Genomic DNA, 18132 nt, shown 5'->3' with positions numbered 1-18132 from the left:
TCATCCTAAAATCTATGTTGTCGGATACCAGGATGGCCACTCCAGCTTTTTTAAGGGGGTTGTTTGCTTGGAGGATTGTTTTCCATCCTTTGACTTTGAGTCTATGTTTACTCTGTTTGTTCAGGTGTGTTTCTTGCAGGCAACAGAATGTTGGGTTTAATTTCCGGATCCATTTAGCCACTCTGTGTCTCTTGATAGGTGCATTTAGGCCATTGACATTGAGAGAGATTATTGTGATGTGGTTTTGTGTCATCTTTCTGTGGGATTTGTTGTTCTTCTGGGGCTCCTCCTTGTCTTACAGTAGCCCCTTTAGACCTTTTTTCAAGATTGGTTTTGAGTCTATGAAGGACCTGAGCTGTTGTTTATCCGAGAAGTAGTGTATGGTTCCTTCGAGTTTGAGTGAGAGTTTAGCTGGATAAAGTATTCTTGGTGAGGCATTCATTTCGTTGAGTTTTTTCACTATGTCCCACCATTGTCTTCGGGCTCGGAGGGTTTCTTCTGACAGATCGGCCGTAAATCTGAGGGGTGCTCCTTTGTATGTGATTTCCTTCCTTGACCTTGCTGCTTGCAGAATTGTGTCTCTATCCATGGTATCCGTCATTCTGACTATGATATGCCTTGGGGTCTTTTTATTCGGGTCTCTTTTTGCTGGTACTCTTCGGACTCCTTGTATCTGGATGCCTGCCTTGTCCAGCTCTGGGAATTTCTTAGCAATGATATCTTTGACTGTGTTTTTTTCATTGGGGTTGCTTCCCTGCGGTTCTGGTACTCCAATGATTCTTATGTTGTTCCTCTTGAAGTCATCCCCCAGGGCTCTGATTCGCTCTATAGCCATTTTGAGGTCTTTGGCCATGATTTGTTGTTGTCTATAAGCTTTCTGCAGCTCATCTTCCAGATCACTGATTCTGTCTTCAGCTGTAGTCATTCCACTGTTGAGGGCATCTAGTGAGATTTTTATTTCATCTACCGATTCCTTTATTTGTGAGACTTCCGTTCGAAGGTTTGAAATTTCTGCTCTCATTTCTGCTCTCATTTATTCCTGTATTTTCTTGGTAGACCGTTCCAGCGCTTGATTCATCTCCTCCCTTAATTTATTGGATGTCTGTTCCATATTTGCTTGGAGTAGGTCAACTCTCCTCCAGATTTCCTCTCTGAATTGTTTATCTGAGAGGTCGTAGATGTTGGGAGCCTCTTTTGAGGTTTCTAGTATCTTTTCTTCTCCCTCTCTTCGTGGAGGGGATTTTCGCTGCTTCTTCATATTGTTATGGAAGTATAGGATTGGAACTTTGTAGGTGTTTATTCCTCCTACCTCTTGCTGAGAGAAGGAGGGGTTCTGTTTGTGCTATTTCTGATGGCAGCTTTATTCCTATTCTAGAAGTCTTCCTTACACTCAGCCTTTTCTTTCTGATTGATGTTGGGGCTTTAATGAGGACTTAAGGCTAAGTTGTCTTTACAAAAGCTTTGCTAAGCTTCTCTTATTCCTGATAATTTTTCTAAACTTAGAGCTAATAGGCTAGTTCGCATAAGTGTATGAGATGTGTTAAACCGATTTTCCAAGCAAGAAGACCATACCTAATGTGCTAAGGTAGGAAATAATATCTGCGGCCACGTTAGCGGCCGCCGCTCTGGCAGGAGGCCACGCCCCTTTTTAGACCACGCCCCTTTCAGGCCACGCCCCCGTTTCTTCCTAGCAGGGGCTCCTGGGACAATGGTCCCACTCGGGAGGCGTGGCTGGGAGTCTCCTGATTACCTGGGAAAAGGCCGGGTTGGAGGGAGCCGGGCGGACGGGAAAGCCGGGGCGGTGGGACGCGGGAAGTGGCGGAGGCAAGGTTCCCAAGTCCCGGCGGCCGCGTGGGAACCAGGGGCGCACTCGGGAGTCAATATACTTTTAATATAGACTTAATAGATACTTACAAATTACATGGAGACCTGAGTATATGAAACAGCAATTATAGGGGTGTCACTATCTAAGTAATGATATTCATCCACTCTCACCAGATGCTGACATGTTTTTAGTTATCTAATAAGATAATATGCATTTCTTCTAATGCTTTCACGAGAAAGTAATTTAAGCATACTTTGAGTTAAATACCATCAAGACACCTAACAAAAAGATGTGGGTCCTCAGGAGGATACACACATATGCATTCATTTATTGAATTAAGAAAAATTTTACCTATATCTTTGACTACCTGCTCACACCTCTCCATACCCTTCCTCTCTAACTAAATTCCTATTATGTTCTAGTAGCTAGTCCATGCTCCCCACTCATGTGTAGACTATACTCTCCGACCAATAACTCACTCTTAAGTCCCTAGATAGCAAAGAATCATCTAAGAGAGATAAAGTTATTTTCCTTCTAATCTATTACTTATTAAATTGAGTTTTAAATGATATTTATTTTTAAGTTAGATATTGTAGTTTATGATAGTATTGGAATCACTTTTATACTTAAGTGCTGTTGCACCAATGTTCAGCATCACCGATTGTAAGGGAAATGTAAATCAATAAACAATAAAGTATCACTTCATCCCCACAAAAATAGTTGAGAAACAATGAGTGCTGGCAGAACTGTGGTAAAAGAGAACTTTCATTTACTGTTGTTGGCACTGTTTTTTAGTTCAATCTCTTTGGAAAATGGTTTTGAGACTTAAATTAGAAATAGAACTTCAAGAAACCCAATAGTCTGCTCTGGGGCATCAACCCCAACAGAAAAAGACATTAATTTAAACAGAAAAACATTAATGCCTAGCATGAGCTTTTTGTACTTCCAGCCCAAATTATTTTTATTGACATAGGTGGCAGCATTTTATTCCTACTTTACAGATAAGGGAACTGAGGTTTAAAAATTTTAATCTACTAGGAGCAGACAGATAACTAAGCATTATAACCAGGATTAAATAAAGGGTTGTTTTACACTAATATCTATAGCTTAATATTTTGCAGTGCCTCCCGAGCTGATGCATACTTATTTAAAAAATTCCCAAACACTTAAAACTATGTCAACCTGAGTTCCGATATGGTAAATAGATGATCTGGAAGCATGCCACTTTCTATCAAGAGCAGAGATATTTTATGTGATGACATATTAAGTATTTTTAGGGGCCAGAGAAATAGAACAGTAGGAGGCCATTTGCCTTGCATCAGGCCAACCCTGGTTCAATCCCTGGCATCCCATATGGTCCCCCAAGCACTGGGAGGAGTAATTCCTGAGTGCAGAGCCAGGAGTAACCCCTGAGCACTGCCAGTTGTGACCCAAAAGGAAAAAAAAAGAGTATTTTTAGTTTGTGAGCCACATTGTCTTTGTCACACTGCTTAATGGTTACACAGAAGTAGTCATAGACAATATGTCAATTACACATTCATCTATAATTTTATGAAAGAGGTTCTTTTATAAAATGTTACTATTCAAATTTGCTGGCAACCAATGAACCCTTGATTTCTGGCTAAGGCTCACTAAAATAAATAAGACTAGGTCATAATACTAGAGTGAACAAGAAAAAAATCACACAGGAAATATATGAAAGATGAGACTTAGAGTCCAGTTGTGGTAAGATCAAAGACTTGGCTTCCTTTGACAAACCTGAAGGTGTCAAGGATGGTGATTATCATTCTTCCTCCCCCTTCTATTTTTGGGAGGGGAAGGCTGCACCCTCCAGTACACAGACGTTACAATTGACTACATCTACCACCTCCTACTACACCAACTCCTGATGGTGCTCAGGGATCATATGCGCTGTTTGAGATTGAGCCAGGGTAAGCTGTTTGCAAGGCAAGCCCTTTAATTCCTGAACTTTCTAGTCCCTACTTTTGTACTTTGTAGTAGCTCTGTAGCACTATTGTCCTGTTGTTCATCGATTTGCTTGAGAGGGCACCAGTAACAGCCCCATTGTGACACTGGTTGTTACTGTTTTTGGCATATCAAATACTCCACGGGTAGCTTGTCAGGCTCTGACATGCGGGTGGGATACTCTCAGTAGCTTGCCGGGCTCTCCGAGAGGGAGGGAAGAATCAAACCTGGGTTGGCTGCGTGTAAGGCAAATGCCCTACCCGCTGTGCTATTACTCCAGTCAGGTAATACTTATTGGAAAATCGCTTAAAGTGAAAGGAGCTGATCTTAGGTCGTTCACCTGTAGAGAAGCAAAATATGAAAGCTGGCTCTTATCTGTACTTTATTTGGACTTTCTGTTAAAAATTCTAAATTGTCTTAGCACTGCTTTCAAAAACCACTATTTTTGCTAATACTTAAATTATTGAATGATCCACAAACACTTTAATACATAGCTGCTCTTTCTGCAAATGGAGAGATAAGGGTCGGAAATGAACAGATGATTATAGCTATTTGATTTCAGCTTTAATTGCTTTCCAACAGGCACAGAGAATGGACCAATTTTCTCAAAACAATATTTGTTCTGAAACAGAGGTTTGGGAAGTAAAATTTTTGTCAATAATGCAAGGCTCTTTGGAAAAGAACATGATGGGTTTCCCTTATTTTTTTTTCAAATGGTTTGCAATATGTCTTCTTTTTCTTTTGATGGTATAGCATAAAATCAACTCTGATGGATACAGTATCTAAAATATCAAACTACATTTGAACCTTTTTTATTTAATTCTAAACTACAAAAATACAAGAAAGCATATAAAAATCTGTTGATTTAATGCATGACAAGTGCATTTCATCTTTTCATTATTTAGCTCTGTGGATTTGACTATTCTGGACTTTTGATATGAATGGAATTACTGAGTAATGTCTATGTTGAGTGTTTGATTCTGTTTTGTTTTGTGGTTATACTATGTAGTACTCAAGTTTCTCTTGACTTTGTGCACGAAATCACTTTTGGAAATGCTCTAGAAACTCCAGTGCTGGGGACCAAACCAGGGTTGATCTCATGTGAGACAAAGACCGAAGACCGTACACCATGTGTGTCACTCTGGCTTAATATCTCTTGCTTCTTTTCCCAAGCATACTGCTTCCAGGTTTCATCTGTAACAAACCAGTATTGTATGGCTTCTTTTGATGAATAGATATATGCTCTGGTTATACTATATATTTCATCAATTGGTGGACAGTTGGGATGTTTCCCTGATGCTATGAAGACATTTGTGTTTGTGTCTGTGAGTGTGAACAAACATTTCTTTTCATTTTGGTGGGTCCATCAGAGCACAATTGATGGTTCACTCCTTAGCATGTTGAGGAATTGCCAAACTCTTTTACAAAGGAGTTACTCGTTTGTTATTTCCCACCAGTAGGGAATAAATACATTCTTGACAATGCTTGTTAAAGTACATTCTAAAACATTCTTTAACTTTTATTGCAATAAATGACTAATGAAACCTCACACATTATCATGTGTATATTTGAAATTAATATGTATGTTATGTATATCACGATCACGATCATGAAATCCCATTAATCACCAATTTCTTGGGCAGGCTCAGTAATATCTCATTTTGTCCTTTCCCTGAGATCTTAGAAGTCTATCTTGACTTGGCCCTCCCAACGATGTTGCACTGGGGGCTCTTCAGGGTCAGGGGAATGAGATCCATCTTGTTACTGGATTTTGCCTATGAATACACCATGGGAAGCTTGCAAGGCTGTCCCATGTGGACAGGAAACTCTCAGAAAATTGCCAGTTTCTCCCAGAGGGAGAAGTAGGCTAAAGATATCGCGTGGTCACAAAGCAGCCGCACACTTCTGGGAGCTCACTTTTAAGTCTCTCTCTGGATGTTGGCCGTTGATGGGATTACACACACCTGGGTTCCTTTGCCAGTACCTTCATGCATGAGGCCTGTCTGAATGTATGGAGAGGGGCCTCAAGCATGGCTGTAGCTAGGTTCCAGTGGTCTTCAGCTTCCGGGAGCTCTGCTAGGGGTGGAGAAGGAAGCTGGAGCCCATCCCCTCCGAGGACCCTGGGGAAGACAGCCAGGCATGCGGACAAGAGTATATATATTCTTATGTTATGTATGTATATATATATACATAATATATATAATATATAATATATGTATACATATATACATATACAAATAATGTATGCATATATGTACATATATGCATACATTATTTGTTTGGTTGTTACCAAAATGCAGGTGAAGACTTTCCCAGATAAAATCAGAATTTGTTGCCAGCAGATCCACCTCAAAAGAACTGATTTTACTTATTTTTTATGGTACCAGGATTAACCCCAGACCATATACATGGAAGGCATACACTCTCCTAATGAGACACATCCCCAGTCCACATGCCCAATTTTTGGGATATCATGATTTACAATAATATATGTTTTAGGCATGCAATTTGCTGCACCACACCCACCACCAAAGTGTCAACATCCCTCATGATTGTACAAGAATTGGTACCTTCTGGCACTTTGGCTCCACCTTGGCCTGACTCCTTCCCCCAGCTCAGTTCTAGAGGCAGATCATCAGAGGCTGATATCAGGGGCTGGAGCAATAGCATAGTGGGTAGGGCATTTGCATTGCATGAAGCCGATGGGGTTCAATTCCCATTATCCCACATGGTCCCCCGAGCACCGCCAAGAGTTATTCCTGAGTGCAGAGCCAGGAGTTAACCCCTGTGCATTGCCAGGTGTGACCCAAAAAAGAAAAAGAACAGCACCACCAACAACAAAACGCACACACACACACACACACACAAAAAAAAAAAACACAGAGGCTGATATCATAGGCCTGTGTTTATTCCCTTAATATATTTCTTTTTTTGTTTTAATTTGTTTTGGAGTCACACCCAGTAGTGCTGCTCAGAGTTTATTCTAGCTTTGTGCTTAGGAATCATTCCTGACGGAAAAATCTTCTTTTTTTTTTTTCTTTTTCGTGAGGGGGAGGCATGTCACACCCAGCAATGCTCCAGGGGTATTCTTGGGTCTGCCCTTGGGTCTTTTCATTAAATGGTGTTAGAACCACGGATATTCACAAGCAAAAGGAGAAAATTGCAGCCAGTCCTTACATGACACATAAAATTAACTGAAAACATAATAGACCTAACTAGTATTTTAAATGATAAATTCTAGGGGCAGGAACAATAGTGCGGGGGTAGGGTATTTGCCTTGCACGAGGCTGATCCTGGTTTGATCCCCTGGCATTCCATATGGTTCCTTGAGCACCACTATGAGTAATTCCTGAGTACAGAGCCAGGAGTAAACCCTGAGCATTTCCGGCTGTGGCCCAAACCTTCCACCTCCCCAAAAATAAATGAAACAAGAAAAAAAAAAAAAGAAAACAAGAATAAACTGTCAAAACCTCAAGGTTAGGCAAAGCCTTCTTGATATGATATCATAAAGCACAAGTGACAAAAAAAATTAGATTTTGACCAAAAAAACGTTTTTTTGGGGGGTGACATACTTAGCAGTGCTCAAGGTTTATTCCTTACTCTCTCCTCTGGAATCACACCTATTACTACCTACCCACAGTACAACTGCACCAACTCCTAGATGTTAACAAACTTAAAACCTTTTCTGCTGCAAACAATTAACAAGAGTCACCAATTCACAACAATGGGGGAAAAAGACCTTTGAAAATCATACAAGAAAAAGGACTTGTATCCAGAATATAAAAATAAATCTACTCAACAATAAGAAGACAAATAATCATATATAATGGATCAGAATAGCTATGTCTCCCTAAAAAGATAAGATACATAGCCAATAGATGCCTAAAATATTTGTATTATCATTTTCCATTAGGAAAAAGTAAATCTAATTCTGTAATAAAATACTACTTCACAACCACTAGAATGGTTAGAATAAATAAAAATTACATGTTATATATATGTATATATATATACATATATATATGGAGAGAGAGAGAGAAAGAGAGAGAGAGAGAGGACTCTGGGCTGAGCAAAGATCCTCTACCTGCTTTTCCCAGTCTCATTAGATCCCATGAATTATGTGTTCATGTATTTCACTTACTCAATATGTAGCAAACATGGAATGCAAATAAATATTTGCAAAGATGCAGTACAGAATATTGTTATATATTTAGACTTACATATATTTTATTGCACAGACTGAGTCCAAAGTACAGCATTTCAATGTTGTACAGAGACCTTTCCCTCTCTTGGTAGGGCTATGCACAAAACTGTCCCAAAGAAGATGAACAAGGTAGAGAATGTGGCTATTGAGGGAACTGGAAATGACTGATGTATGCTGTACTTCATGAGAGGAGATTTGGGGATCAGTGTAATTGATTCAAAACCTGATTGCATATCCCTAAGACCTGGAACTTGTCAAAATGATAAATGACTCCACGGCTGAATGAATTCTGGATTTTTAAAACAAATATAGCAACTTAGGGGTTAACACTACTTTAGTAACTTGTTTTATTTTTAGTCAGCACTTTTTAAAATATTCTCAACCTTATACTTGATGTTCAAGTGTGTTAAATTTCTAGGAATTCTTTTTTCTTTTCCCCTAGGATTTTGGGCCACACCATGGTGCTCAGGGCTTACACCTGGCTCTGTCCTCAGGAGTCATTCCTGGCTGAGTTCCAGGGACCACCTGTCAGAGTCTTGTGGCATTAAATATGCATTTGGTATCCCTTCATCTTTTTTTTCGTAATGCTGACTGCATTTAGACCATTCCTCTCTCTTTATAAATAATACCACTATAGTTGTTGCATACCACTTGAATTATTATTTTTTATCATCTGTGTATACATAGGAATATGTAATCTGTTGTGCAGGTTGGGATACAAGACAAGCTATTAATTGACAACTGTTAAAATTCTTACAGCTTTATACCTTTCATATATTTCTTTTCCATTTTTTTTTCAACCAGAGTAAAAGCTCCGTAAGGTTTTTTTTTTTTATTTTGGCAGTGTCTTGCTATTTTTTTTAAAAAAGAAAACTTCTCTTCACTGACTTTTTCTTGCAATCAGAATACAGACAAGATTTCAAAGATATTTGAGGTCAGGGGCCAGGATTGAGGTCATTAAGTTAACAACAAATAGTATATTAGCTTCTTTGCTTGTGAAATGTAGAAAAATGAAGATAGAAACAGATTGAAAGATGGTTATAAGCTCAGCCTCTCAATATATCCAAATTAAACACAATCAAAACAAATTCATGTTTCTTATATGTAGGCGACATTGAGATAAACCTAGTTCTCTATTCAACCTAGTTACCATACTCTTCTTCCATAGAAATGAACACAACTATGAAGCCATTGTTGAGAAGCTGTCAGTTTTAACTCTCTGAGGGCAGTTTTTTTCTACTTTCACAAAAGCAAGAATTCAAATAAAAAAAATAATTCAAATGTAGGCAGATAAGACTGAAATATTTATACATTATCCATGACCATTTATTTAGAAAGAAGAAATTAGACATCTATGCATTAAATATTGGACTCAAGGATATTAAGGACCTTATACATATTAATATATAATGTGACATTAATATATAATTTCACATTATATATTAATATATACCATATCTATTCTATACAATTAAGGAAGAAAATAAAAATTAAAATAAGTAAGTGCTATACTCTTAAAAGGATCATCATATCAATGTCTATGCTATTTCAAACCCATCATAGCTTGGACAGAAACTTTAGAAATAAGCATTCCTAGTTGACAAGCACTATAGTACAGTTTTTGTACCTATTTTTAGCAACCTGCCTTACCCAGGGTTTTAGTAGGTATTCAAAAATATTCAAAAAAAATGAGTTTTCAATGGATGAGTAAGATGAATTGTTTACTGAAAAATATTGCATCCTAGTTGACTTTACAGTTACCCATAAAAAGAGTGACTAATACAGTATGGTAAGGACTCACATGAATATATATACCCCAGAAAGTAAGTTTCAACACAGCTCAGGTGGGAATGCAGATTGATAAAAATGCTGGTTATTGATTGTAGAGTTGGGCTTCTCTCATTCTCTCTGACTTTCCCTTTACCAACTGTGAAATTCTAAGAAGATTGCATGATGCTGTGATTCAGTTTCCTTCTGCAAGCAAAAATACTCTTTTGATCAGATCATAAAGATATATTCTAAGTATTATTTACACACTTTTACTTCTGAGGTCTCCATTATCCTCAGATTGTTTTTAGTTTTGAATTATTAAAGATAAAACATCTAAGGATATATTTAAACCATGCTATGTGGTGTAGTTTGCAAATGTATATGAGGCCTGATATATACACATCAGCATCATTAATTGTATTAATAGAGAGTTTACTATTGGTAAAAACAGCTGTTAAAATTCTTTCAAATGAAGTCTCTCTTTGCCAGTAATGATAACTTTTACCTGATTTCCCCAAATCTTCAGTATTAATCCAGAAACAAGTATTAATGCTTTATTAGGGGGGGGGGCATAGACTCTGCTCTGACATAGCTGGATTTATTCTGATGAGTCCTGTCATTTTCATATCACTTGCTAAATAATTTGAGCATATTATATGGACATATATTACCAGAAAAATTGAAAATCTGGGGAATTTATTTTATAAACAAAGACATGAATGTTACCAAAAATTTAAACTTTTTTTCCCCATGTATAGCCCATAATATAAAAAGCACATACCCTATTAGCAGTCAGCTCTAGGTACATTCACTGAAGCATAGAAAATGCTTGTTTTTTATCACCTATCTCTGAAAATATTATATCATATATGCATTTAAAAATTGTATTTATCAAGCAAAAGCTATGTTTATGCTTATTATAATTGTGGCATAATTGTCACTGTAAGAAAATGGTATTTATTCACTCAGAAAGCATGAAGTAAGACTCTTCTGTGTCAGGGTCTGAGATAATTTTCAGGCTCTAGAAATCATATAACCAGGTCCTCAGGATCTCATGTTCTAGTGTGGGGAGAAGGTCAGGAGAAGACCTGCAAATGGTTAAACTGGAATTCAGAGTGAAGAGTACAGTACTATAGATTTGTATTGTATTACAGATTATGGTTTCAGAAGCCTCTCTTTACTTGTCCTTCCCAATGGTGCTGCCTTGGAGGCTCTTTCAGGGTCAGGGGAATGAGACCCATCATTGTTACTGGTTTTGGTATATGAATACAGCACGGGGAGTTTCTAAGAAATTTTAGAGTGGCTTCTAAAATCTCAGGGCTAGGACAAATGGAGACGTAACTGAGACCACTGGAGAAAATCGACAATCAATGGGTTGATGATGATGATGATGATGATGATGATGACGACGATAATGTTTTCGGAAGTTGTAATTACTGTGCTGCTTCTGACCTGAGAATGGAAGGGGCTTCAAGGAGCTCAGCTTTTACAAAGGTCTTAATCGATTTAAACAAAAGACTTTGCAGAAACAATGCATATTGACTATGGATTTGTGAGAGGAAGAACATGTAGAAACTTACACGTTTTGAAGGGGCCCAGTTTGTTTCAGTACATTGAAGTTTAAGAAGTATGTGAGGGAGATGAGAAAGTGAAATTTTAGGGTTCCTTCTGCATTCAGCTTAAAGAGCAATTATAGAATGGTCACACATGTGATAATTGTGTGGAGTGAAAAATAGTCTAGGTTTTTGGTTATGATCTCACATACATATTTATTTATTTATTATTTGGGGGCCACATCTGGCAGTGACCAGGACTCCTAGCTCTGTGCTCAGGGATTATTCCTCGATTTCTTCAAGAGACTACAGTGAATGCTGAGGATTGAACCCGGTTTGACCATGTATAAGGTGCACTATTTACCCTCTGTACTATATCTTTGACCAAATCATTAGGCTTACGCATAGAATTAAGAGTTTGGGTGCTACCAAGATAGATATTGTCACCTATTCACTGAGCAGGTGAAAGAGAAAGGGGCTCACATATATTAATAATCACATAGAGGTGCCTTTTTGATATAAAAGTGGTCCCTTTTTATACAAAAAGACACTACCTAAACAAGATGAGCTATCCTATTTTAAAGGGCATACTGCATGAGTATTACAAGCCCAATTAGAAGGTCGTTGAAGGAGTATAACATCAAGAAAGCTGTAATTCCAGCTGCAAGAATCTTCTTCAGATCTCCTAATGCAACTGAGTTGAAAGATTAGAGATAAACCTGAGATTGTTATACAAGGGTAGCTAAGAGCCGCACCCAAAGAGCCTCAGCACTCTCCCTTTTGGAAATCAGTATCAGCTAGTCACCTACTGAGGACCCAGTTCTTAGTTTGTACAGCGGTTTTGGAATTTCTCTGTAGATGCAACTCCACATATGTGGGGAGGGGACTATTTTGGGATATGGCCCTGCTGGCAGTGAACTGTTATTTACCAGTAAGAACACAGGTATTTCACCACGTTACTCAGTAGCTTTGTTTGGAACAAGGCCAAAAGAAGAAAAAATAGAAAAATTTTCTCAGCATCCTCCTCTTATAACCAAAGTGAGAAGCAACTGTTGGTTCTGTGTCAATAAGACCCCTACAATTCTCTTACTTCCACAGGTTTGAGCTGCTCATTCAATATGTGTCCCTGTCTTTTGAAGGGTTAACTCTTCCTACAGTTTAGACTACTTAGACAACACTATTTCTGAAAGAATGAAGGGTTTTTGTAATATTTTATTTTTTATTAAAGTACCATTTTTTACAAAGTTATTCATAGCTGATTTTTAGACAAACAGTATTGCAGCACTAATTCCACTACCAGAATGCACTTTTTCCAACAATGTTTCCAAGTTCCCTTCCTTCCCTTACTCTACCCTGTCCCCTGGACAAGCACTTTTCTAAATTTGATTGTTAAAGTTTGGTTCTCTTGATTCATGGTTGTTGATACTCAGGTTTGGATATTTGGCTCTATCACTCTTTAACATGAACACCCTGAACTGATCACCAATACTTCTCATCTCTCTTTTATGTCCCTCCTCTCTACTAGAAATAATGACATCTTGAAAGGAATCATTAAAAGTTTCATTTCTAATAAGTAGTAGTTGCACATCAGGCTCAGTGAAATTATATTGTCTCACACCTATTGGACTGCAATAGTAGACTATCGTAGATGTGTGACAGGAACTTATCTCTCATAATCCTGAACTCTAAAATGTCCAAGAGTGAGGTGCTATTGGGATTGCTGCCTGGGTGGTGATTTGGGTTAAGAGTTGGTCTCTTCTTGCTGGATTTTTAACTGGTGGAAAAAGTAAGGAAAATCTCTGGAGTATTTTTGTTTTATTTTATTTTGTTTTGGGGGGCACCCGAAGGTCTCAGGGTTTAACCTGGCTCTGCGCTCAGGGATTACTCTGGATAAGCTCAGAGGACTGTATGTGGTACTGAGGATAAATGTAGGTTGGCTGCGTACAAGGCAAGCATCCCGACTGCTGTGCTATTATTTGGGCTCCTAGAGTATCTTTCATATGTACACTAACCTGATTCTTCAGGACTCCATCTTATGACCCAATAATCTAAAAACCACAGTCATTTTATCATGTCATTTTATTGGATATTAGAATTTAACATATAAATCTAGCTAGGATACAGATATTCAATCTAGATTAGAAATTTAATCATCAGTAAATATTTAATTACCATTGGGTAGCTGGTGTTGGGCTAATTAGTAGAAACACAACACACACACAAAAACACACACATGAATCAAAACTTTTCTGCAGTCAGAGACATAGTTTAGACATTAAAATTCTTGTCTTGCTTGCAGCCAAGCCCAGTTAGATCCCTGAAACCACATATCGTCCCTGGAGTACTATGAGAAATAATCTCTGAATGCAGAGTAAGGAGTAAGCCCTGAAAACAGAAGAGTGCAAGAGACACAACTTTTCCCCACAAACAAACAAACAAACGAAAAAACCAAAAAAATGCTTGATTTTGTCCTTCGGGAGCCTATTATCTATGGCAGTGTCCCTCAGAGAATTCTGGAAAGATCTACAGACTGTGATGGTAGACTTGGTACGATTGATAAATACGGCACATTTCCAGGGGTCTCTGAATTGTTATTTTTCTCCCCTGGAAAGGGGCAGTAGGCCCATTAAGTTTGAGAGCTTTTAGTCCATGGCAGAAACAGATGACTGCAATGCCGGTCATTGTTTCTGGTAGTGAAACTGAACATTTCACCTGGGTGAGGTCATTTTTGTTAGACTTTGATAAATTAGCTCAAAGATTGGCCTTTCCAGGCCTGTGTGTCACTTGCAGCTCAAGACTAAAGTAGCTCCGCTTGCAAACAATGAAAGAGCAAGAGGGTGAAGCAGGGAAGTGGGGGCTTGACCCCAATGGGGGAGGTGCCCATGAGATATGGCCTCAATTTGGCAGCACAACCTGAGGGATTTTGTGGGAAAAGCTCCCTTTCTGTGTGTGTGCTGCAATGTGTGCTCCTAAAAAAAGCAGTAGAGATCTGCAAGAGTGTGTGGGGTTTGTGCAGATGGGAGGGTGAGTGAAGACTTTTGGGTCATTTGAACAATTGTAGCTTTTAGCTAAAAAATTATGAACAGGTATTATCCATGGGATGAAGACAGAAGTATATAGGGGTTTAGAATGATTTTGATATTCATCACATGAGCCAGAGAAAGCTTCTAAATGATTTTCCTGGAGGAAATGATCAATCATGTACTTTTTTACACCTTGTGAAAACTGATTTCCATCAGTTTGGATTAATATTCTGCTGTCAAACATGCAAGTAGACAAGTCTAACAGGAATACTCTAAGTGGTATAAGAAGGAAAAACAGTGGTAGTTGCAACATATGCTTAGGAAGTTAAATCTTTAGTACTTGGTGTCGGTGCACTGAGTGAAAAGAGGACAGCTAGCAGGCCACCATCCTGCATAACAGGTTGATGATACAAGACGGCAGACTGTGAATGTGGATGAATGATATATTTATGAGGAGCAACAGGGTTTTCATAAGTTGATTTTTAGGTTGCTTTAAGGTTACCATTTGGGGGAAAAGCTAAGCATGCTATAGTTCAGAGAATCTTCTGGGCTAAAGGGGTATCTTTGGGAGTTACTGGCATATAGTTAATAATAGACTTGATCTCCAAGGCAATGGGGGTTTTCTGATTTAGGGTGCCTGAGGGTTATTTGAAGAACTTAAAGAAGCATCTACCACACAATTCCAAGTTTCTAATATAGTAGGTATGGGACAGGATGCTTGAAGTATCACTATCATTATCGTCCCAAATAATGCTAATTTTCACTATTGGAGTCACATTCATATAGGGAATGAGTTAAAGTATGTGAGAGAGAAAACATAGAAATTAAAAATGTGTCCTGTGGGAGTACTACAGAGTAGTAAATGAAACTGTATTGGTTTAAATGCAATGACCATGGGCCTGTATAATTACTCACAGTGTCTCAGTTTCTCCTTTACCAATAAAGGTCAGAAAGACTTGCACAAAATGATGCAGTTATTCTCTGAGCAAGAAATAGCTAAAGGCAACTTTTTACCATGATGCTTAACATATGTTCACATTATTTAAAAGACAGGTGTTGAGCCATAGCCAGTGTCACTCAGAGGTTGTTCCTGACTCTACTCAGGAGTGATCCCCAGTGGTGCCAGAATTTAAGCCAGGTTCAACTTCACGTAAGGCAAGTAATTTCTATATTGTCTCTCTTGCACAAGAGATCCAAAATTTAAATATAAATCTGATGATTGAGCTGAAGTGAGTACCGTGAGTTGAGTGCTTGGCTTATATGCAGCTGACACTGTTTTGATACCCAGAACCCCACATGGTCTTTGAGACCCATCAGGAGTGATTTTTGAACTCCAGGAATATGCCCTGTGCACCATGAGATGTGGCCTCCAAACCCAAAACTAACAAAAACAACAACAATAACACACACATATAATATACATATATATCTACATATCAGGTGAGACTAAAATGATCAAAACTAAAGATTAAGAAGAAAATCAAGAACGTGGGATATTTAAAGAAGTTTTATGAGGGTGGACATATCTAAGAATGTATAAAACATTTGAGAGTCCAAACAATGTGAAAAATCTTAAACAGTCAGTAGATTCAGAGACCAGTAATGGCAAGGATGACGTGAGGTGCAGAGATGTATGTATGAAGCATGTATCAGGATGCAAGGTTTGGACTCTAATAATAATAGCTTCTATTTCAACTATTATAGTTGAAAGCAGATTTTATAAGTCACAAGTATACACAGAAGTGTATATTCTGAAAGAAATATATTTAGATTTTAAAATAAGCTCTGCAATTTCTAAACAAATCTCTTTCTTTGAACATATTCTATTCCATGTAGGTTCATTGTAGCTGGTGCAGGGTTCTTAAAAGCATGATCTCATACTGGAAGGTGTCAAGAATGTCATGCAAATTTAACAAGGGTATTTTCTATGCTTGCTGTGTGAATTGATATCTCCGGTACAAATCAAAAACTGTCAGTCCTCACAGCATCCCACGACTCAATTGAACTTTTAAATATCTTGCCCAACGCTTCCCATTTCTTCCATGCCAGCAAAGTGAACAATTGTCTGATCTCTGGCAGCAGGGAGAAAGCTATCTTTGCCTCTTACCAGCTGAGAAATGGTTTGTTTCTTTTTAAACTTCACTGCATTCTTCTTGCAATTTTCCTTGACCATTAAATATTTTATAACTCAGTCTCATGCCAGTGATCTTTCCAGGGGGGCCAGTAAATGGCAGAATCAACAGGGAATTTTTATGTATGGCAGTAGGTTTCATTTATATTGCCCCCACAGAAGATGCTTGCTGGTGGAGTTGACTGTATTTAAATATGGCTTCAGGTTCATGTTTAAAGGCACTTTGCTAATCCTAAAAGATTTAAAATTCCACCACTAGGCTCTTAACTTTTCTTAAAATACTGTTATGTCATGAACTCGCTTAATAAGGGAAGAAATAAAAACAAGAACCAAACTGGTGAATCTGACATTTGCAAGCAAGGAATGTGAATGTTACGTTTAAGGTCTATGCTATTCCCTATCATTCTTTATTTTCTGTAGGTGTTTTTGCTCTTCTCATCTAGAATTTTTTTTGTTTCAATTAAATCATACTCATTCAAGACTCAGCTTCAACGCCAACCCTTTGGGAAGCTTTCAAAGAAAACTTCAGTCCGAATTAAGCTCTCCTTTCTTTGATTATCTACTGCAATTATTATCTGTAATAGCCCATTTAGCACTCTTGTTCCTGCAACAAAATCTGTGTTCCCATAGTGTGTTGTGTTGTATTGGCAGCATAGAAAACCTCCATAAGTGATAGTCAGGTTCAAGTTAGTACTTAAGGGGGAAAACCAGCCATTGTTTTAATTCATTAATAAATTCACTTTCATTGCAAATCTGCAGAGACTTCTGTCTTCTAGCCTTACATTTTATTCTCATTTTTGCCTTTAATGAATTAACCACCACTACTTCCCACTGTGCATTTAATTACTGTACTGATTGCTTACTATGTATACTACATGATGTGGAAAGAATACAAAACTTAAGAGGAAAGCACGCTCTCCCTACTTCCCAGGGGGCAGTGACAAAATCCCATAAAAATATAAGAAAACACATTATGCTACATATAGCAAGTGCCAGATGAGTGGTCTGGATAATTGCCTAGCCCCTGTGGCTCAGAGTGAATGAGAACTATTTCTCATGCCAGCAACAGCTGTTCCTTAACCCGGGACCTTGACCTTTGGCGTGTACTTGAAAGGTCCTTATTTACCACCATCTCTGCTCATATTAAATCTAACATTCATTTAACTTTTATGCACTTTTTTCAGCATATTTTCCCATTTTTTCTCATTTTTTTACTCTATTCTCCATCCTGCAGAGCTGACTTTTATTTTACTCCTCCCTGAAAACTATACATACTCTAAATTGCTTTCCCTTCGTTCTTCTGTGTCCTGATTCATAAACATGTATTCATTACTCAGATAGTATTGGAGGCTTACATCATACCTCGCAGTGCTGGTGGTTACTCTCAGTGGTGCTCAGGGGATCATGCATGGTAATTGAACCCAGACTTCCTGCGTGCAAAGCGTACACTCAGCCCCTTGAACTATCTTTACAGCCCCAGCTCCCTGCCAATAGTGTTTTTAAAATTAGTTTTACTATATATAATTATAAAAGTTTACATGTTTTAAATGCAGAATGTTTTAAAATGCTTATCATGGGCCGGAGTGATAGCACAGTGGGTAGGGCGTTTGCCTTGCACGCGGCCGACCCGGGTTCGATCCCCGGCATCCCATATGGTCCCC

At 38.2% G+C, this 18132-nt stretch overlaps 1 protein-coding gene across 7 annotated transcripts in view; it reads left to right on the top strand.

Moving 5' to 3' along the window:
- The window catches only part of NRG3 (neuregulin 3), a 1111934-nt gene that overhangs the window by 472976 nt on the left and 620826 nt on the right, over positions 1-18132 (top strand). The window lies entirely within an intron of this gene.

The sequence above is a fragment of the Sorex araneus genome, chromosome 11, assembly GCF_027595985.1.
Source record: "Sorex araneus isolate mSorAra2 chromosome 11, mSorAra2.pri, whole genome shotgun sequence".
Lineage (NCBI taxonomy): Eukaryota > Metazoa > Chordata > Mammalia > Eulipotyphla > Soricidae > Sorex > Sorex araneus.
The sequence above is the reverse complement of the archived record's forward strand: the minus strand, read 5'-3'. Positions and strand labels throughout refer to the sequence as shown.